This window comes from Cyprinus carpio, chromosome B6 (assembly GCF_018340385.1).
Source record: "Cyprinus carpio isolate SPL01 chromosome B6, ASM1834038v1, whole genome shotgun sequence".
Lineage (NCBI taxonomy): Eukaryota > Metazoa > Chordata > Actinopteri > Cypriniformes > Cyprinidae > Cyprinus > Cyprinus carpio.
The window spans coordinates 3,583,915-3,607,891 of NC_056602.1; the positions used below are offsets into that span (position 1 = coordinate 3,583,915).

The 23,977-nt window shown below is 35.9% G+C and overlaps 1 pseudogene; it reads right to left on the reverse strand.

Moving 5' to 3' along the window:
- Window positions 1-4,360: 4,360 nt before the first annotated feature.
- LOC109071529 lies at window positions 4,361-23,308 on the reverse strand (annotated as a pseudogene).
- Between the last annotated feature and the right edge of the window lie 669 nt (window positions 23,309-23,977).

Genomic DNA, 23,977 nt, shown 5'->3' on the forward strand with positions numbered 1-23,977 from the left:
ATAAATAAATAAATAAATAAATAAATTTGTTCATGCATAAACATGGCAACTGACATGACAGTAGCTTATTGAATTGACTGCATATCTGTCTTTCACAGTGTTTATATGTATATATATTTTGTGCAAATGAAATGTGCGGTCTATGCAGATGAAGGTCCACTGCAGCTATTCAAGCAACACTGTTTCAAGTTCAGACCTCTCAGCATATCAGTACCTATTCGGTGCTCAACAACCTGTAACTGATGAACGCAAGCATGAACTACACTATGATTGATTATTCAGTCATAACCCAAGTCACAATACAGAGGTCTTAAAGGTACATTAGCTGCCTGTTTATTTCCAAAATAAAATGTTTAAGAAAAAGCTCCATTATTAGAGCAAGAAATGCTGGTGAACATTATAAGTGGACTTCAGGCAGAAACCGCTGCGGTTGTGTATAAAATGACCCCTTTAATGCTCTTTCGCTTGGGTTGTAGAAGCTCTAGTATTCAGTGTACTTACAAATGACATATGAACCTCTTGTTTGAGTTTCTCTCAGTATAATGGCGTTTTTGACACAGCACATAAATCTAGTCCGCCTCCTCTAACATTTGCACTGCTGCAGATATCTGATATGCGGATTAGTCTTATAAGAGATCGCAGATGGAGACCTCTGCTGCTGCGCTTATTTTTCTCAGGATTCAGAAAGCAATCTTCTATGTCTCTGCTTTAAATAACATCTCTACTCTGAGCTTTTAGAGATGGCCCACGTTTTCTTTTTTTTTTTCAGTGGTATCTTGGAGCGCAGTCATGAAAGATTCATGAGTTTACATTCCCACGGATGAATTATGGATGTCTCCTAATTATTTTTTACAGCGTTTAATTAATTCATCTGCTCCACAGTGAACGGTCCAAATCAGATGCTGGTGCTGTAATAGAGAGCATTTGTTCGGAGGGGATTGGGTTGGTTCAGATGTTCTTACCCAGGACCCATGAGAGATGAGAGTCCTGGCTTTCCTGTTCATGGATATGAGTGTTAGTCAAGAGCTTCTCATAGTGAGTGTGACTGACGCTTGGCTCAGATGGGTCAATTCAATGGCCACTTCTCAAACTGGGCTGTCTAAAATAGCCATGAGTGTATTTAAAATAGCGGGAACAAACATTTCTGAACCTAAATATTACTGAAAACCACTTTAGATCATAAAAAAATCTAAATTAGCAATTGCCATATGCAGCAAAACTGTTGACTTTGCTGGTTCTTACATTAGAGATACTGTCATTGAGAGGTTTCAGGCCAGTAATTAAATTGTTTTGTTTTGTTTTGTTTTGTTTTGTTTTGTTTTGTTTTGTTTTGTTTTGTTTTGTTTTGTTTTGTTTTGTTTTGTTTTTGTTTTTGTTTTGTTGTATTTATTCAGCATAGATGCATTAAATTAATTAAAAACAAGACAATTGTAATAGTATCTATCTATCTATCTATCTATCTATCTATCTATCTATCTATCTATTTTTTCAGTGCAGCAAATCAGCATATTAGAATGATTTCTGAAGAATCATGTGACACTGAAGACTGAAGTTATGATGCTGAAAATTCAGCTTTGATCACAGGGATAAATTAGATTTTTTATTAAATTCAAACAACAAAATAAATATTTAAGTTGTAATAATATTTACCAATATAACAGCTTTACTGTATTTTTGATCAAATAAATTCAGCCTTGTTTTATTTAAAAATAATAATAATAATAAATCTTACTTTTTAATGGTGATGTAAGTGTTAACATTTTTGAAGCTATTTGTATTTTAAGTGTTGTTGAGGACATTGAGGAAAACCGAGGGTTATTACAAAAATGGCATCCCTTTTAGATGTGCAGGTATTTTTCTGCATGATTTGTGTTTGCTCATTTTGTGTGCGTGTGAGCGGGACGTACATTAATCCGTCATGTCCAGTTTATGCAGTCTGTGGTTTATTTCTGTCTTCTGTATGTAGATAAATTGCACTAAGCTCTGTGTAGTACCTCTGTATTACATTTTTGTCCTCTGGTTAAAAACACAGGTGGTCTGTAAACAGTTTGAGGATTTGAATGGGTCCTAGATATGAAAAACATTTAATTAGAATAAATTGCACACACAAGTGTTATATTTAAAGAGACACTTAATTTTTACTATATACCATTGACAGTATATATAGTAGATAGGAAGAATTGCACTCCATGTAAATTGTAATTAACCTAATCTAATGATAGGCTGATTAACTATGATCTGGCCATTTTGAGATTATTGATGATAATTGTGTCAGGTAAACTCAAAAGGGACAAAAAACAGCCAATTAATCTGTCATTAATTATACAAAAAGATTGCGGTCCTATTCAGGTTTATATATATATATATGTTTGTGTTTATATTTATATATATATATATATATATATATATATTTTGTTTTTTTTTTTTTTTTTTTTTTTTTCTTCAGTACATAATATGTGTATATATATTTATGTTTATAAAAAAAATCTGTATATTTTTGAAAATATATTTAAAAAATATGAATGTTATTTTTAAAAGCATTTTAGTCATCCATATATTTCAGCCCAAGTAAATACATTCGACAAATGTCATATTTAAAGAACTTAAAATTTCTAAAAAGAACTGTAAAAAATGTATTTTGTTGCACTGATATACATTTTGGTATATGAAAGTTGAAACTAAATATATTTAGAATTTCAAACATATGTTTTACTGAGCTTTGGAATTTAGCCTATATCTAAAATATATTTTGGCCAGAAAATAATATATTTTTTGCCATATGCATATGCATATGCATTTGTACAGTATATGCAACTATATTATTTTCTGGCCAAAATATATTTTTGGGAGTGATATGGGAGTGAACAACTTTCTGATTCAAATAAAGTTGTTAAAATGCAGCTGACATGATGTATTTTCAGGGTGAAGCGGCGTTGACAGAAGCATAACAGATGTATGAATGAATAAATAAGTTGACTGGAGTCAAGCTGCCTCATGTTTCATCTGTGTGGTTTCACTAATCAAATTAAGGTCCAGGCCAATATGACACTGTAGCTGAGCTTATTACAGCAGCAGCACAACAAATCACTGACATTCACACAACCTGTGGCCGCTGTTACGCAGTCTGATAAATATTGAGTTTGTAGTTTCTCATCAGCTGAATGTGAAATGAACTGAGAGATAAAAGCTGCAGGCGTCAGGTGTGCTTCACCAGCTGGATTCAGTCTGTATGGACATCACATCTCAGATACTGCCCACATCATGATGAACAGCAGCTCCAGAAGATCTAGTGTTTTCATTGAGAGAATATTTAATTTTATTGCTCACAGGTTCCTCTTTCATATCTCAAGAGCTTTTGGTGCAGTTCAGTTTCTTTTCAAGTGCTTAAAGTCGGTCTGGGATTCATTCAACTCATTCAGCTGAATAAAGCTGAGTCTCTTTTGTGCAATGTGTCTTTTATAGAAACAAGATGATATATGCAGGTTAATATTTACACTGGATCAAAATCGAATGCAATACTTTCATGTTATTATCACTTTATTTGCGACCTGTGAAAATCCCTCCAGTAGAAAAGGGTGTTTGACTGTGTATTGAATAAGTGTAGATGAGAAGAAATAATAATTGATTAATATAACAAATTTATTAGTAACATTATTACAATAATATATTATAACAATAACAATGTATATATGATAATGTAATGATACAAATGTATTTTATTTTATGATGTTTAGTCATCCATTCTGAGAACTTTTATCGCCCACCTTACAATGTGTATTGTGAGTTGTGCTTCAATGAAATGTCATCTAACAGGAATATGTTAGCATAGAGTGCCTGGTAATTAACATCCTTAATGCATCCTCATACTCGCACACTCCATAATTACTCTTTATTATTCCTCAGCAATTAAAGGTATTGTCGGGGAGTGCGGGCGAAGCGAGAGAGAGGATGTTTCATCAAGCTGCATCACTGGTCTGTAAAATCACACTGGTGTCACGGGGAATGATGGGAGCAGCGCTGTATTATCTGAGAGTCGTTACCACTCGCCTCTGCCATTAACACAAACTCGTTTACTCGTTGTGCCGTGTTGTCTTGGCACGTCCGATAGCAAACAGAGAGACAGGCATGATAAAAGTTTGATGATGGATGCTCTGTGTCTTTCCTGATCTGGCAAACTCAAATCTGATTGGCTGGCTTTATGCAGATAAACCCACACAGGGATTTGTAATCAGTCCTGAAAACCAAGACATGTTTACCAGGTTGCATTAGATGTTGTCAGATTGCCTATTCCTGTCTGATGGCCAGAATATTTTGCACATCACCGATTTAATCAAAAGTCTGGCTGCATTGGAGCTGGAATATTATTGTTTTAATTACAGGCTTTGGTGCAAGAAGCCTTCAGTAACATTTGTTTTATTTGTTGTATTATTATTAGTAGTAGTTAATGTAGTATTACACGGGCAACTGCAGCGGGAAGAGACTCGCCGTCGCTGCAGATTATAGAGCGGAGGTACTTGAATTGTTGCACTTTCTTTAGGTCCTGACGTAGACGGTCCGTCGGTTTGCAGGCTGCATTCCATGTACTCTGTCTTCTCGGTGCTCAAGTGCAAGCCGTACTCGCCGAGCCGACAGTGCCGCTGCTGGGCTTCTTCTTTGAGTTCCACATGTTGTTCATTGGCCAGGAAGCCATCATCGGCGAACAAGAGTGACCACAGGTAAGGCGACTGAAGGTTGGCAGTGACAGTGTCCATGCAGAAGATGAACAAAAGGGGTGATGAGGCCGATCCTTGGTGCACTCCAACGTTAATGGCAAATGGCGGTGTCATTCCGGCCATACACCAGACCACTCTGGTGATGCCTCAGTAAAGGAGTTGGATCCATCGGGCATAGGCCTCAGGGACGTTATACAATTGTAGGGCATGCCATATGAGCTTGTGCAGGACGCGGTCGAAAGCCGTCTCCAGGTCGAGGAACGCCATGAGGACAGGTTTGTTTTTCTCTCTAAGTTTCTAATGGTGGCCTAATGGTTAGAGAGTTTGACTCCTAACCCTAAGGTTGTGGGTTTGAGTCTCAGGCCGGCAATGCCATGACTGAGGTGCCCTTGAGCAAGGCACCAAACCCCCAAATGCTCCCCGGGTGCTGCAGCATAAATGGCTGCCCACTGCTCCGGGTGTGTGTAAATGCAGAGCACGAATTCTGAGTATGGGTCACCATACTTGGCTGTATGTCATGATTTGAGGGTGAGTAATTTATGGGCTAATTTTCATTTTTGGGTGAACTAACCCAATACTTTTACTTTATTTACTACATTTAATACTTTTAATTTATTAAGATTTAATTTTGTTAAATATTATTTACTTTATTTACAATAATACTAATATTGAACTGTGACATTGTAGATGAGTGGTTTGGCTGGTTTGTGGTTGTTCAGTTATTTGTGAAGTGTGTTTGCCGTCTGAGCGGTTCTCTCTGTTGTTTCCAGGTGCAGAGCCATCTTTGACCTCTCAGAACAGTCCATTAATCCTGATCTCTGTGTGTGTCTCTCTCTTTCTTTATCTTTCTCTCTCTCGCTGGATCTCAAATGCTCTCTCTTTGTATCGCTGTTCTTCTGTTTCTCTCGGTGTTCAGTAGTCCGTTGCGGGTCAGCGCTTCTTCCTAATGGCTGTTGCCATGTGGGTCACACAAACAGTTCTGGTCCAAAAGCCCCAAAAATGCAACAAAACTCCATCTGTTCTTTCCACTTGTCTCTCCAGACCTCTTCACCCTCTCCCAATGAAATGCTGCATGTGCTTGTATTGGAGCTCAACCAGTCAATTTACAATATTCTGTTTCTGAAACCATTTTCAAAGGATCATTCATTCATGAAACCATTCACTCTTTCATTTGTGAATTCATACAGCTTTAAAAACTATTGTTGTCCCACTTTTGAAATCCATCTTTCAAAAATGTATTTGATTTGCATTTAATTAACTTTTTAATACTTTAGTTATTGCTCAGACTACTACAAATGACTAAACAGATTTGATTTGCAGATTTTTGCTGTCTGAAAGCTAGTTTGAATTAGAGATATACTTTATTGTCCCCAATGGGGAAATTTGGAGTGGATTCAATATTACAAAAGCCTAAAATACAATTTAGCACAATACAAACACAACACACAGACTATACAAAAAATGGAATTAAATCTGCATAACATATTGTGTTTGCACTATGTGTGTATGAACTTTTTTATTTGTGCAATTTGTGTGTATTTGTTTAATTTAATAAATTCAGTATTTCAATCAAACGTCCTTAAAACAGGACAAATTACTTGAAGCAAAATTACGTTATGCACTATTAAAGGTGCGGTGTGTAAGTTTTAGCGGCATCTAGCGGTGAGGTTGCGAATTGCAACAAGCGGCTCAGTCCCTGCTCACCCCTCCCTTAAGAGAAGCTACGGTGGCCAGGTAAAGATGTTACGGTAAAGACAGCAGAGAGCAATGATATTTATTTTCAAAGGTAAATTAAGGAATTATATTTACTTGATTATTCAATAAATCAATGTTATTGCGGATATTAATGTACTTGTTCATCAATGTGTCAGTGTTTTATTCGCAAGAACAACAAAGTGACGAAACGCGCTCTGTAGAGCAGTTTGTCCATTTAGGGCTACTGTAGAAACATGGTGGCGGCTTCCATGTAGATAGAAATTGCTCAATCTAAGGTAAAAACAAAATGGTTCATTAAGTAAGGTCTTTATACACCTCTGAAAACATAGTTACAGTATGTATATTATATTGCATTTCTGTCAATAGATCTTTGTAAATATTACACATTGCACCTTTAAGATTATATATACATTATGTTTTATTGATTGATTGATTTGTGTAGGAAAAAAACTTCCATGACATTATCCACAAATTTTTCGGACATTTCTGTTAATGCTAAAATATAAGTGCAAATTTCAAATTATATGTAAAACACCTTTAAGAAAAAAAAAAGAAAAAAAAAACTGTACCTATTGTCCTATTTTTATGTTTTTTTTTTTTTTTTTTTTTTTTTTGATGGTGTCTTGCACTTTAAGCAAGCTGAACAGTTCCAGATTGGGCATCTGCACCCTGTTGGCAGGAAAGAGCTTGTTTTTCCCATATAAACCCTTAAACTCCCATTGGACGGCCTGATCTTGTGAGATTTCTTCTCATATTTCTGCTGAGCACATATTGGCTAAAACTGATCGATATAGAGAGACCATTTGTCAATATCAGTTTTACACAATGTCTGAGTCCATCATGTGCTTCTAAACAGAAGTCTGTTTTTGTCACACATGTTATCCAAATGCATTTGATTATAAGGAATACTGTGGTTGGTCACAGACAGACAGACAGACAGCGCCAGTGTATTTAATTGATCCCAGAGGGAGGATTCAGGTGCAAAATAGCAGCAACATCAAGTGCAGAGTGCACAAACATGCAAGTTTACACACACATAGTGCAAACACAACAAGTCGTGGAGAATTACTGCCTACATTTGAATTCCTCAACTGCTGCTGCCACAGGGTCCACGAGGAAAGACTGTCGATGTGCCATTATTACTGCCAGTCTGTGAGTGCACAAACATCAGGACGAGCAGTAGGTGTTTACTGGCAAAGACAATTCCCATTAGTACTACAGAGAATATCCCGCTGGAATAAACGAGTGATTTTAAAGCTATAGTTTACTGAGAAATTAAATTCGTCATTATCTGCTTCACCTTATGTGACTTTCTTCTGGAGCTAAAATGAGATGAAAAGAGCATGATTTTGAAGCAGCTTTTTTCTGAACGTCTTGTTTTTTGGCTCTAGAAGAAAGAACGTCATACAGGTTTGGAACGACATGAGAGTGAGTAAATGATGACACGATGATGAGGTTTTTTGTTTGTTTTTTCAGATGAATTATTTCTTAAAAGTGTTCCAACATGACGTGAAAAACTCCTCACCTCAATGGAGAAAACATTTAGAGGTATACCAGAGTTTTTTACTAAAAATTAGCTAGTTGCAAGGTAAAAAACTTGACATTAGTAAAATAACTTAAACTAAATCTAAAATAAAAATGAATAAAAACTATATAGACATTACAAAAATAAATAAAATAATACTAAAAATTACATAAAACAAAACAAAATTACTAAAACTTTTTTTTTAATTAACATGAAAACATAAAATATGCAAATAAAATCTAATTCAAAATATTAACAAAACTATAGGATCTCAATGATAACACTTTATATAGATCTGAGGCCTATCTAAAAGTTAGTAAAGATTTTATTCTAACAGTACACTCAAAAAATCATGGCGTATGTTAAGCTGCATTTACATCTGATTAAGCATTTGATTTCATTTATATAGTCATATTTTCCAAATGTATATATTTTTTAAATAAATCCTTTGCATAAATCTGCATACATCTGTTAGCTGTGCAAACAGGTACATTTAACCAGTTACAAGAAAAATAAAATATATGCTGTATTTAGGTATGACTGACAAATATGCATCATATTTACAGTAGGTTTATTAGTTTGTGTGTTATTCCAAATGGTTGTAAATCTTATATGCAATTAAAATACATCACATATTTGTGTGATGTTGAGTGATGTTTTACACACAAACAAAACCAATAATATTAATAATAATGTCAATGATAATAATAAATAAATGAAAAAATTCTAGTGCCTTTAAAAGTTGCATCTTAAAGCACTTTACTAAATTAAAATAAAATAAAATACATTAAAAAAGAAAACAATAAAAAAAATCACATAAATGCTACTCTGAAAAGTGACTTTTAAGAGAAGATTTAAAAACACTGAAAGCTGTATTTACGGCAGAACTTCCTTAAGGTTCACTTAATAATTTACAGTTGACAGAAGACCTTAATGAATTAACCATCTTATGCGTTTTTAGCATGCATGACCTGTTTATTTCCATGTATATTGCTGTTATACTAACAATGTTAGAAACTAGGGAAATAAATTATATATTAATTATCAATAACACTTTATTTTACAGTGTCCTTGTTGAATGTTACATGTACTTACTATAGTAATAAAAGTAAATTATGCATAATTACATGCAATAACCCTAAACCAAACCCTATAGTAAGTATATGTTGTTAATTATTATTATGCTCAGTATTTAAATGTACAGTTGCACTTTAACAAGGACATCGTAAAATAAAATGTAACCTAGTTATCAATAGCATTGAATGCACAATGCAGTGATCCGTGAGCAGTTGATTTTTTTCCGCTCAATTTGAGTTTAAACTCATCAAAGTGTCACGTTGAGTTGAGCTGGAGCTGCTTCATAGTCTGTCTGTTTTGTCGTTGCTCTACATGCAGCTAAAATGAGAAACTCTGTTTCCAGCTATTTTATTCTTATCTGTCAGCACAGATCATTCACTTTGAATTGTTAATTTGTTTTTTTTGTTTTGTTTTTTCAGAGCAGCAGAAGATTAAAATTGCCATGATAATCCTGTATAATTATGCATTTACATAAACCCACTTTAAGCTGTAAAAATAGCAGCCATCAGGCCCCACTGCACTGACACACTGACAATGAGAGTGCAACCTGCAGCCAACACAGTTTACAGCGTCAGTGCTGCGATGCCAGTAAACACACAACTGCTGGAGTGTGTGTGTGTGGGTGTTTATTGTGATTGGGAGTCGCGGCTGAAGTCAACTCACAGCGGGCTTTGCTGTCTCTTTTTGGTGACACGCACTAGCGTACGCTGAGACAAAGGCCTTTGAGCTGACATCTACTTCTCTGAAGCACATGAGCAATGGCAGCTGAGTCACTCAACACAGACACAAATAACCTGCGTTTGCTGTCTCACCCAAAGCTCGCTCAGCACCGCTGTGAACCAAAGGTCAGAGGTCACACTGGCCACATACACACGGCATTTACACGCATGTCTGGGCATCAGTCGCTATAACTTACAATAAATGACACAGGAAGAATTTGGCATCTCATGGTTGTAAAAAACACATATGGAAATGTAATATATGACAAATATTGCCCTCTATCAAGAGTGAAATTACTATGTATGTTATATAAGGTGACAGATGCTGAAAATGCTAGAGAATTTTGATATGCATGAGCATGATATATTCTTATTTTAGCATCTTATATTACTTTCTAATAAAAAGTGTAGGCTTCATATATATGTTTAATGCTGCCTACTCTACTCATGCTTAGAGTTTGTGGTCTGGATGAACTTGCCTGGTGTCATTTCATCCCAACTTAATGAGTCTGTGTGCGTTTTCATCATGCAGCTGCAGCGATAAGCTGCAAATCCCTGTCGTTCCACACACTCTCTCTCATCTCTGAACTCTCAGATTTCTGCCTCTTATCACGGCTCTGCTCAAGCGTACCGTTTCGCCTCACAGGTGAAGATTTCACACACAGGTTAGGATTCATCTCCAAATCCACAGAGATGCAGCTGCAGATACGGCCGCCATGTCATACAGCCAATCCTGATGCTGGAAATGAGGCACTGTGGAAAGGAATGCCACTTTTTAGTTCAGACCAAACATCTGCATTGTTGTCATCAGCAGGTTGACAACAGAGACGGGCACTAAATTGTTCTTTGTGTTGCTTTTCTATAGGAACTTATATAAATTCTGCTGTTATACAGTGCACTAAAAAAAAGCTGTATCCATCAGGCTTGTAGGGCATAAGTTGTGAATGCTGTTTAAATTAGACTTTAAGAAGTCACAGCAGTGCATGTTAAGCGAGAATCTGGGACAAAAACACATTCACTCCAGACCGCCACTGAGAAAATGTTGACAGTTTGCATTAAAAATGAAGTGGACCCATGGGGAAAGAAATTAACCAGTGTAAATGACATTGTGGCACCGGTGTGCAATCACTGTGACCACAGAAGCGTTACTTTGTGTTTGTGTGTGTGTGTGTGCCGTTTGTGTGCTTATGTAGCTGGATTTGTTGATTTGTTGGCTGCAGAGCATCCATGCATCTTTCCATAGAGTATAATATGATGTTTGGTGTAAGTGTGATGGGATTTATCGTTTGTTGTCTAGATGAAACACAATCCACTCCTCATAAATCTTATGGAAAGTTTAACCAAAGCCTGTTTTTAAGTGTAGTAAGTGGTTTACTTCGCAGATCAACTCCATTTATTGCTGTTTATATTTTTTCAGATGAATTTTTTTTTTGGGCTGTGCTCTTTAGAATTGAGTTGAGAATGCCATTTTAAATTACAAATCAGTAAATCCGATTTTGAATTAAATTTAAAAAGCTGATGATGAATTGTAATTTGAGTTTGTAATTAACTTTATACAATGCTAAACTGAAAATAAATAAATAAATAAATAAGTACTAATTTAAACTTTCAAATGTAACCAACAGTAGTGACATCTTTGGAATATTTGCATGTAAGTTTTAATATTATAAAAGTTATATATTAATGATATTATGATATTAAATGCAGCGGAATTCAAATAACTTTTTTTATAACTGCTGTCAGTTTCATATATTAATTTTTCATAAATAAATATATTCATTCTTTCATTCATTTATAAATACAATACCCCAAAACATTAGATTACATTAATGCTGATTAAAAAAAGCAAAATATTGATTTTTTATTATTATTTAATTTATATTTAATATATTACATTTTAAGAATGTAGCCGACAGTAGTACATTTATGAAAGCTGAATTAAAATGCAAAAGAATTCAAAGAAATTTCTACTGCAGTGTTTATGTATGAATAAACATTGAATGATAATAATAATAATAATAATCATCAATAAAATCCAACTATTAAAATTTTGTATCCAATTTATAACTATTTCATTATATTAAATAAATTCACTTTTATTGTGTGGATCATGATGGGAAAGCATTTCCCAGAATATATTCTAGTTTTGATGACTGTTAATTTTTTTGACAGTATTATATGTAGTTTAGAGAATTTGCATTCTGTATATCCAAGAATAAATCACAGTGTATTATGACCTGTTGTGTGGCACTTTTAAACGTATTTTAATTTTAATTTAGTAAATTCATCTACCTGTCATTCCAAAATTTTTCTAGGGCTTCCTAATTCTTTCAGTGCGTCTCTCTGTAGCTTACAGGAGGCCTGATGTGACTTGATGTGAGTGAGTGAGTGGATGTAAAGTCTCTTTGGCCACGGGCCTCCTACTCTCTGTATGAGCACATTTACAGGTTTGTCATTTCTTGTGGGGGCCATGTTGATGTCCTCACAAATATAGTGAACCCAAATTGTGAAGGCATTTAAAGTGGTATGAAATATTCGCAAGGCGCACAAATCAGCCAAATCCTAGTTTTGCTTTAAATTAAATCATGTTGGTTGGTTCGGGGTTGGGTTATATATGGTTCGGGGTTGGGCTGCATCTATGAGAAGTCCTCTATATTATCACATCCGCAAAGGTGAGATTTTGAAGAATATCTCTTCCATGTTATGGAAAGGGGCTGTCAATCAGAAGAAAGGACAGAACAAGCACAATGAAAGTATCATAAGAGTAATCACTATGACTCATGTACTTTATTCACTGAAAAAGCTGCGCTCTGTTGTAGCTCTCAAATCAAATGTGGCATCAGATCAGGTTTAACATTAGTGTTTAACTGAAATGTGTAAATATTTCTTAAAAAATGTGCTATTTTGTTCACTTTTTACACTACTAGTCACAGTCTGTATGCTACAGTTACTGTCATTCTTCTCTAACTGGAGCTGGGATTTGTTTTCAAAATAAATAAATGTATTTCACAATCAGCAATGCTTTTAATAAATGTAGCAAATGATTGAACATTGGTTTCTTTTATCATGTTGCTACTGATGCTGTTGTTGCAGTTTCATTTTGCATGCGAAAGCACTCTATGTTAGCCATGGTAAAATCACAGTAACGCACAGCCTCTTGTGGATTATTGCTTTGTTGTGAAAGGCTCAGGTCGATTTTAGGCTGTTTGTTGTCTTGTTCTGATTTGTTAAGTCTTAGACTTTGTATAGCATAATTACAAAATATCAGTAATATCTGCCTAAAAAAAAATAAAAGAAGAAGAACATTTTCGAGGCAGCCATCTTAATTATTTGTGCTAAACTATTCCTAAAACTTGACATTAGTGTTGCATTGGTTTACGAGGTAACTAATACTGAGTTTATAGTCTTGTGATCAGATCAACTCAATTTTTACAGAATACTGCTGCCATTATGGGGTGAAATGAAAAATGTTCATTAAGAAAATGTCTCGCTGAGGTCCAATTTCTGTCCATCTGTTCTGGGTCTGTGTTTAATTGGTTCAGGGATTACTTCACTGTTGAACTGACTGATTATTTATGTATGATTATTCATGTACTGCCCCACATAAATAATGCACTGTATTCATATTCCTCAAACTTTCATTTTTTCTCCATGAATTTCTGCAATTAAGTCAGTCATTACTTATACTAAGAAGCTTAAAGTGTTTGTTCACCCAAAAATAAAAGTTGTGTCAAGATTTACTCACCCTCAAGCCATTCCAAACCTGTATGAGTTTCTTTCTTCTGCTGACCACAGAAGAAGATATTTTGAAGAATGTTGGTAACCAAACAGTTGATGGTAGCCATTGACTTTTATATTCCATACTATGGAAGTCATTGGCCACCTTTAACTGTTTTGTCACCAACATTCTTGAAAACATTCTATTTGTATTTTTGGGTGAATTATTCCTTTTACCTGAAAAACATTCCAAATTTAAATGTATCGGTTTAAATTTATGAGTATTCAAAATGTAACAGAGTATTTGCATGTGGAATTGTGATTAGTCTCTTCTGTCTTGCATCACACAGTTGCATTCTATCACATAATGCACAATGACAAGAAGACAGTCATACAGCCTAGAATTATAGGTGAGGGTCAAAGGTCAAGTCACTCGTGGCTGATTTGAGTATGACATCATACGCTGCAAGGCTGAACAGTGGTATTAAAGGTCTGGCCACTGTAGCTGTCATGCTTCAGAGGATCTTCTCTCTGTGATGATCAGATTTGAAGTGACCTCTTCACTGATGGGCCGGTTGTAGTTTGAGTAACTGGGTGACCTGATTATCTTGCAGAAGTGTTGTGTGCTGCAGTAAGGAACGTATGGGCGTCTGAAAGAAAGAACAGCTGTGTGCAGCAAACATTTCTCACCATGACCTCTACAAGAACCTCTGCTGGACGATTTCCAATCCACGAACACTGTGCCTCTGCACACAATCAATACTTTTCAGTAATAAATGGCGTGTATAGTTTTGCTCATTCGTCATCTTGAATGATTTTCTCCCCCTCTGGATCATTGCATTGCTTTTTTCAATGCATGCATTCGATTCATATTATCTTGTGTAGTACACAGTGAAAGTGACATGTAGACAAAGACTCCTGTATGGCTTATTTTAACCCAATTAGTTACATTCAGCATCTGATTCTGAGTGTTCAGCATATCCTACCTGTAGACTTCTACTGCCATATGAAACAGGCCACAGTTCATCATCCAATGAGAACTCTGAGATTTGACTGACATGTGCTGAAACGAATGACAGCGGCGCTGATTCTCCATGTGTGTTTATCTATGGACGTGTGCTTCAGATCTCTCTTGGCATTTGCCTGTTATTTCTGACCTTCTGTTAAAAGATTAATTAGCTCTGTCATATCCCATCTATATGTGAAAGGTAAATGTCAGCATGTTCCTTTCAGACTTAAATGTTCTAAACAAATGTCAGTGTCACGATATCTGCATCCCAATTATTATCTGCTGTGCTCATTAATTTGTTTAATTCGACAGAACCTCAAATGTTACTTCATTCATCATATGAAATGTATATATTATCTACTAAAACTTGACTTTGTATATAGTCTCAGTTCTGCAAACTGATTCTTTCAGACTTCGTTTCAGTGAATTGGTTCACATTTAAACCGATTTTGACTGAGTAACTTGTAGATCTGTGCTGCTTGAGCTACAAACTGTTTCAAGACAGTTCAGTCCGATTTTGGTGAACTTGTTCAACTAGTTCTCTAAAAAGAATTGGTTCAAAAGAACGATTTGTTCACGAACCAGACATCACTCTTGACTGTTTGCCCAAGTCTCTGGATAATAGTTAAAAATGTTGTAAATAATGTTCCGTTTCTTGCAAAGACCAATTGTTTCTCTTCATAAGACCTCACTAAATAGTCAGGAGCCAGGGGCATTAATTTTGTGTTGCCTGTATATATGCTTTTTTGACTCTCAAAATGACGGCAGCCATTGACTTGCATTTTATGAATCACCAAGGACCACAGTTTCAGCTAAAAATCATCTTTGCTGTCCCACTCAAGAAAAAAAAAAGCCACTTATATCTTGGATGGCCTAAGGGTGACTAAATAAACAGCAAATGTTCATTTTTGGGGCAAACTCACCTCTGACTTGCAGAACTTGCGTTTCACTAGCCAATCAGATTGAAGCTGCAGATTTTAGGCCACACATGAAGGCTGCAACAAATGAAAACAAAAACAAGAACATTTGTAAAAGAGCTGCTGGTCATTGGTTACCTGTGCAGATGAAATGCACAGTATCACCCAAGCACCAGATGAAAAGGCCTGACCTCCTTCTGTGCGCAGTGATTGGATTCCCTTCAAACCAAGAAAATGTCCTCCGAAACTCTACTGGATCTGTCAGGCTCCAGACACCAACCGCAGCCCAGAGATTAGAGAGCTACAAAGGGAAAGCCGGCTGAGAGAGGACCTAAATCCATGTGAGGAGCAGAGCCTGGCCTGGAGAGGGATGAGGGAGCTCCATTTTGGATAAGAGTGAAGAGAGAGAGCAAAGCTGAGTGATCTTCCACCCCGCAGCGCTCAGAGATACGCCGCACCCACTCGCTCATACTAAGCTCTACAACCTGTGGTGTGTCCTGAGATGTCCGTACACCCGCTATCAACGAGATTCCAGCCGCTGATCGCCAGACTCTATTCAGACAGAATGGAATGAGTTTCTACACACGCACACCGACTGCCCGTCAACCGTCCGCTAACCGTATGATGGTGCTTCAGACTCATTGGCTAGCTTTATGCATTCTGTGTTCTGGTGTTCACTATTTAATTCATTAAACACAGCAGTAATTGAAAGGCGTTTTTCTTAGTTCAATCTGCTTCTGTCTCAGAGTTGGAAGAGCTAATAACTTAATTTCATTCATTCATTCAATCATCCTTTTTTAAATCGCTGCATTGCCTTCATAAGCATCAGTAAATGTTTCCACCTTTTGTAATAGCTGTGTACGAGTCACTCAGTTGCCCTCAGTGTTAAAAGATGGATCTCAAAATCATACAGTTACTATTGGAAAGGGTTCAAATATGCAGAAGATGCTGGAAAACTAAAGAATGTGCAGGAGCTGGAGGATTTTCTGAAGAACAGCAGGCAGTTGAACTGCTCAGGACCAACGAGGGACTCATGAACAACTATCACAAAACAGAAAGACAGTTGTGGATCATCCAGGAAACAACACAGATTATTAAGATCCAAGGGTATGTAAACTTTTGAACGAGGTCCATTTTTATAAATTCAGTAATTATTTTGTGTTGTGAAGTATATATAAACATCTGTTATGTGAAATAGCTTATTCGGGAGAGTACTAAATAAAAATAGCATGCAATTTCTTGATCCCTCTTATTTAGTTAAAATTATTAACATATTTGCATATTCTTTAAGGGGTATGTAATCTTATGGATAGTTCTTATTAAAAATAGCATGTATTTTTTTGTTTGTTTTTGTTTGTGTGTGTGTATGTGTGTGTGTGTGTGTGTGTGTGTGTGTGTGTGTGTGTGTGTAATTCAGCTTTTGCCATTACAAGAATAAATTGCATTTTAAAATATATTCCAATAGAAAGGTTATTTTAAATAATATTTAAAAATATTACAAGTTTCATTAATTTCAGCCTTGGTAAACAGATGAGATGTCTTTCAAAAAATAAATAAATAATAATAATAATAATAATAATAATTATAATAAAAAATCATGTAAAATAAGTATAAATAAAAAATAAAATCATTATTTAAAATCATTATTAAATAATTATTCAAATATTTTGACCACTTGTGTAACTTATATACATTGACCTATTTTTTTGATTTATTATGATTTTTAAATTATATACAGCTGTTATTCTCTCTTTAGTATTTAAACATGAATACAATCTCTTCAGTGTAATCTCTTCATATTGTTCATATTGATCTTGGTAACACTTTACAATAAGGTTAAACTTGTTGACACTGGTTGATGTATTAGATATCATAAACTAGCAATGAACAAGTGTTTATAAATCTGGGTTATACATTCTGCATATACAAACACGTTTAGCTTTTCAAATTGAATAACTGAGCAGTGGATATATTCTGACAAACATTGAATTAATAGTTAATTATAAATGCATGTATAAATTTACATAAACCCAGATTAATAAATACTGTAAAAATGCCCATTGTTAGTTCATGATACTTAATGCAGTGACTAATATTAACATTAACAACATTCAATGACAAAAAACAAAAATACACTGTAATTTCCAACCTATTTTAGATTAAACACTATGGGGGGGGGGGGGGGGGCTATAAAAAGAAAAGAAAAGAAAAGAAAACTGTGATCGGTCGATTCTTGGCCAGAATAACCTGCAGTGTGGACCAGATTTTATGCTGATTCGCAAAAGTCTGGCTGCACAACATTAGGCACTGCAAAGCATTAGTGGTTTATTTCTGGCAGGTTCAGATGAAAATGTGTAACGTGTTGGAAGTGATGAAGACCGTACACGCATGACACACACTTCTGAGCAGCAGACAGTCAGCTGTGTATCTTTCTAGCTGTTGTAGAGCTAATATATTGCATTAGTCCATCAGCAAAAACTCTGCCGCGTCGCATGCCAGCAAGACACATCAATATATGATTTATGGTCTCATTACTGGCAGCAAATGGGACTTGGAGATGACACACTCTGAGAAGCTGCTGCTCATATAAACACACGTTAGCAGGGAGATGCTGAAAACAGGTGGCTCGGTTCTCCAGCGCTCTGAGAGAGGAAGCAAGGTCATTCTTAATAGATCCTTTGATTTCGATTTACTTTGAAAACCTGGACACTTTGAGGAAAAAATAGGTGGGGAAATGGTTATTTGTGTGGACACAGCATGAGCAGATCATCTGAATAATTAAACACAAGCTTGATTACAGAGCCTTTATTGTTTTCCGACATTATTTTCTATAACCTGGGTCCAAAATTCACATTCGAACGGTACCAAATGCACCTAAATTGGAGAAATTATTATATTAAAATTCTTATTAAATTAAATGTTTTTTTTTTAGTTTAAATAGTTTACTGTTAGATATATTAATATAAAATATATTTATTACTGGTATTTTTACTGAAAAAAGTTTTTATTAAATATATTTATTATTTATTACATTTTCTATGTAATAGTCACAAAATCAAATAATTATATATATATATATATATATTTATATAAAACACATTTTCTATTGTGTGTGTAAAACAGTGTACTTTACTGTAGTAAACCTGTCATTTTACAGTAGGCAGTAGTTCCCAAGGCAGTAGTTCCCAATCCTGGTCCTGGAGAACCCCCAACACTGCACATTTTAGATGTCTCCATATTCAAAAAAAAATTGATTCAACTCATCAGCTCATCAGTGACGACTCCAAGACCTCAAATGTGTGTGTCAGATAAGAGAAACACCAAAAGCGTGCAGTGCTGGGGGTTCTCCAGGACCAGGATTGGGACCACTGCTCTAAGGGAATCACAACCAGAGGGTCTGGCGTCCTTACATGAACTTGTAAAAGCTGTTTTCATCAGAAAACAGACAGAGTCTTTCTTTGTTTTTCCGAAGCCAAGCTCTTGAGTTGTATATTATCTGGTGTGCTTCTCTCCGACTGTGTCAGTCCTGCTATGAAGCGCCGTCAGCCACGATTACTCATTTGACGGTTATATCAGTCTTGGTTTGTTAAAGTGGAATGTGCCTCGGGAATCATCAAATTGAATGTAATTAGCTGAACAGCACATTAATTGCGCAACACTTTTGGAAAGTACTCTGCCAATTATTTTCAGTTTATAGCAGTTGCTGCAGAGGTGCTGTAAAGTGCTATATATAACTAGCAGACAGATAGATAGATAGATAGATAGGTTAAAGAGCTTTCTAATTTCATCTCAAAATAGGCGGTTCTTGAGGTGGAAATTATGATCTCAGCCACCCCCTATGTGACATACAGGTCCTTCTCAAAAAATTAGCATATTGTGATAAAAGTTCATTATTTTCCATAATGTAATGATAAAAATTAAACTTTCATATATTTTAGATTCATTGCACACCAACTGAAATATTTCAGGTCTTTTATTGTTTTAATACTGATGATTTTGGCATACAGCTCATGAAAACCCAAAATTCCTATCTCAAAAAATTAGCATATTTCATCCGACCAATAAAAGAAAAGTGTTTTTTAATACAAAAAAAGTCAACCTTCAAATAATTATGTTCAGTTATGCACTCAATACTTGGTCGGGAATCCTTTTGCAGAAATGACTGCTTCAATGCGGCGTGGCATGGAGGCCATCAGCCTGTGGCACTGCTGAGGTGTTATGGAGGCCCAGGATGCTTCGATAGCGGCCTTAAGCTCATCCAGAGTGTTGGGTCTTGCGTCTCTCAACTTTCTCTTCACAATATCCCACAGATTCTCTATGGGGTTCAGGTCAGGAGAGTTGGCAGGCCAATTGAGCACAGTAATACCATGGTCAGTAAACCATTTACCAGTGGTTTTGGCACTGTGAGCAGGTGCCAGGTCGTGCTGAAAAACGAAATCTTCATCTCCATAAAGCTTTTCAGCAGATGGAAGCATGAAGTGCTCCAAAATCTCCTGATAGCTAGCTGCATTTACCCTGCCCTTGATAAAACACAGTGGACCAACACCAGCAGCTGACATGGCACCCCAGACCATCACTGACTGTGGGTACTTGACACTGGACTTCAGGCATTTTGGCATTTCCTTCTCCCCAGTCTTCCTCCAGACTCTGGCACCTTGATTCTCGAATGACATGCAAAATTTGCTTTCATCCGAAAAAAAGTACTTTGGACCACTGAGCAACAGTCCAGTGCTGCTTCTCTGTAGCCCAGGTCAGGCGCTTCGGCCGCTGTTTCTGGTTCAAAAGCACACGCCTGTGCACGGTGGCTCTGGATGTTTCTACTCCAGACTCAGTCCACTGCTTCCGCAGGTCCCCCAAGGTCTGGAATCGGTCCTTCTCCACAATCTTCCTCAGGGTCCGGTCACCTCTTCTCGTTGTGCAGCGTTTTTTGCCACACTTTTCCTTCCCACAGACTTCCCACTGAGGTGCCTTGATACAGCACTCTGGGAACAGCCTATTCGTTCAGAAATTTCTTTCTGTGTCTTACCCTCTCGCTTGAGGGTGTCAATGATGGCCTTCTGGACAGCAGTCAGGTCGGCAGTCTTACCCATGATTGCGGTTTTGAGTAATGAACCAGGCTGGGAGTTTTTAAAAGCCTCAGGAATATTTTGCAGGTGTTTAGAGTTAATTAGTTGATTCAGATGATTAGGTGAATAGCTCGTTTAGAGAACCTTTTCATGATATGCTAATTTTTTGAGATTTTGGAATTTTGGGTTTTCATGAGCTGTATGCCAAAATCATCAGTATTAAAACAATAAAAGACCTGAAATATTTCAGTTGGTGTGCAATGAATCTAAAATATATGAAAGTTTAATTTTTATCATTACATTATGGAAAATAATGAACTTTTATCACAATATGCTAATTTTTTGAGAAGGACCTGTATAGTTAGAATATAGTTCAATTATCCCCTGTTCCAACATAGATGTCAGAACAGAAGTACACATCATTAAAATGTAATAATCAGAGAAAATAAAAGTGTAAAGGGAGCAATCAATTAATGATTCATTCAGGTTGTTTAAAATTCAGAACACTGGGGCATCATTTATTTAAGACTCATTCTAAACTAGTATTACCTTTTTTAATGGCAGCAGATGTTAAGTTTGGACAATAAAAAAGGCCCATTAAAGTATCTATACCACTTCTGAAATCATATGATGGCTTTGTGAGAGAGGAAAAAGCTGTGAACGTTCTGCTAAACATAAGAAAGTCTGGTCTGAAACGACTCCAGGGTGAGTAAATGATGAGAGAATGTACTGTAAATGTTGTGGTAAATCATTCTTTCAAATACGAGAAAGAGAAAGATGTACAAACTCTGGCGTGAGACAGAGAAGCGTTTGAGATCACTGAGAAATACAAGACGCTTTTATGTACGCTGACACACTCAAACACACTGCCCCGTTTGTCTCTCATCGCTGCCATAGCAACAGTGTCAAAAACACACTGTCTGTGCAACGGACCACAGAGTACAGAGAGAGACGGACGATTCGAAGGGGTTCTTACGCAAACTTCTTGCCAAACTGTGCACTGCGATTATTGTTTTAGCTCTACAAAGTTTAACCTCACAGGACTCCTCTACCATGCTTGCTCTGCTCTTTCTAAATAATTAACTAAAGTATTTAACTATAAAAGCAAGTGAAAGAAAGATTATTATAACTAAACTGCATTAACATTTAAATCAGCCACACTTATTAAGTGATTCGAAACTTGTGCATCCACTCACAATGAGGAAATAAAGATAAATTATAATATTATTATGCTTGTGTGCTGTTATCAAGGACATGAATGTCAATTAAGGAGTTACTAAAGCAGAATTGCATAATAATAAAAAAAATTAAATAATAAAATGTACTGTACATTCTACATTAAATCCCACCTAAACCTAAGCAATAGCAGCCATGTGTTTTTAGGTTGTTTATTTAAGTCTTAAGACTTTTTTTCTGGCTCGTGTTTCATAGGTAACACTTTAGTTCTTTATTTCTCACTATTAAATACTTGCTTATTATCATGCATATTACTATTGACTGTTTATTAGTTCTTATAAAGCCATATGTGACCCTGGACCACAAAACCAGTCTTAAGTCTCTGGGTATATTTGTAGCAATAGCCAAAAATACATTGTATGGGTCAAAATTATTGTTGTTTTTTTATGCCAAAAATCATTTAGATATTAAGTAAAGATCATGTTCCATGAAGATATTTTGTAAATTTCCTACTGTAAATATATCAAAACTTTTTTTTATTAGTACTATGCATTGCTACGAACTTCATTGGGACAACTTTAAAGTCAATTTTCTCAATATTCTGATTTTTTTGCACCCTCAGATTCCAGATTTTCAAATAGTTGTATCTCAGCCAAATATTGTCCTCCTAACAAACCATACATCAATGGAAAGCTTATTTATTCAGATAAATCTAATATGACTGGTTTTGTGGTCCAGGGTCACATATTATTGTTCCCTCAATCCACCCCATATCTAAACTTAACAACTACCTACTATTAATAAAGCAGCAATTAGGACTTTAGACAAAAACTGTAGTTAATAGTGAGAACTGCATGGTCCCCAAACTAAAGTGTGACCAAAATAAGTCTATATTAATCAGTTAACCTTGTATAAAAGTTTTACTGCCACTACTGTTCATTTCAGATGGAAAATGCGGTAAATTGTGTGTATAGTATAGCTGTGCAGCATTTCTTTTTTTTTTTTCTTTTTTCAAAATAAAGGCAGATTAGCCCAAATCTGATCTATAAATCAATATTCTGGCTTTACCACAGGTTGGGTTCAGTTCATAATGTTGAATACAACGAAAAATTATTTTTCCAGCTTCCTCAAAAGCAAAATTCAAAGTTACGGCGAGGCTCTCACAATGGAACTGAATGTGCCAATTTTGGAAGATTTAAAAGCAGAAATGTGAAGCTCAAAACTGTTATATTATTTTGTTTCTGTAAAAACCTGTGTGTTATTATAGCTGAAAAGCTCTTTAAGTCATTATGGTAATTTTAGGGTTTTAGGTATTATGTTGTAATGGCAACAAAGTTGTAAAATTGGATATAATTTCACAGAGAAAAGGATAGGTCAAAATATTTTTGTATTGCTTTGAGTTGGGCTTAATATTTATTTTTGGACTAAAATATTTATTTTTATATCTGAATAATGTGCAGGCAAATATGTATTTATATCTGAATAATGTGCATGCAAACATGAAATGTGTTGTGTTGTGGTGTTCTGTCTAGCTCTGTGTCTTTACCCAACATTGTTAGTGATGGAGGATCTTCCAAAGACGTTGAGATCCAGAGCTGGTGTCATCTTGGCAGTCAGATTGTGGCAGCTCCCAGATTCAAAGTGACTGGCGATGGAGATGGCCCAGAATCCCATTGGGCAGAGCAGATACACATTAATTAACTGGGCTGTCCAGTTTAATGCAGTCGGTCGCACAGCCCCTGCCAATCTGGCTCATTCCTGCTTCATTCGATTCCAAAAATAAATCCCTGCTCTCGTTCCCATCAAAATAAGCCATTTTGGGTTGATGAGTGCAGCTGATCGTGCGCTGTGTGAACACAGGTTGTTCTCAGTGGGTTTATTCCTTTTCATACTTGCTGGTAGATGTTGAGAATTATTTGAGCCATTGGACTAGAAATAGTTTATGTCACACTGAAGGTCAAATTCCCTTTCAGCTTTTCTGGTCCAAAGCCTGATCACTCTCAACATCCAAACTCCACCAACATGTCACAAAATGCTCCAAACCTGAATGCTTAATAAAAACCTTGGATTGTTTTGGTTATTTCTATGAGTTTGTGGATATGCTTGGCCCTGGCTGCTTTTAGAGCCTGTCTACAGCTGGACATACTGTTTTTACAAGCAATTCTAAAAACTTCCAAGTTAGTTTTTCTCCATTTGCATTCAAGATTCCGCGTTTCTTTCTTGAGAGTATGGGAATTACTGTTGTACTGTGGAGTATGTTTTTCTCTAACCTTTAATTTGACAGGGGCAATAGCTTCTAATGTATTAGAGAAGATAGTGCCTATATTGCTGGTCATCTCATCT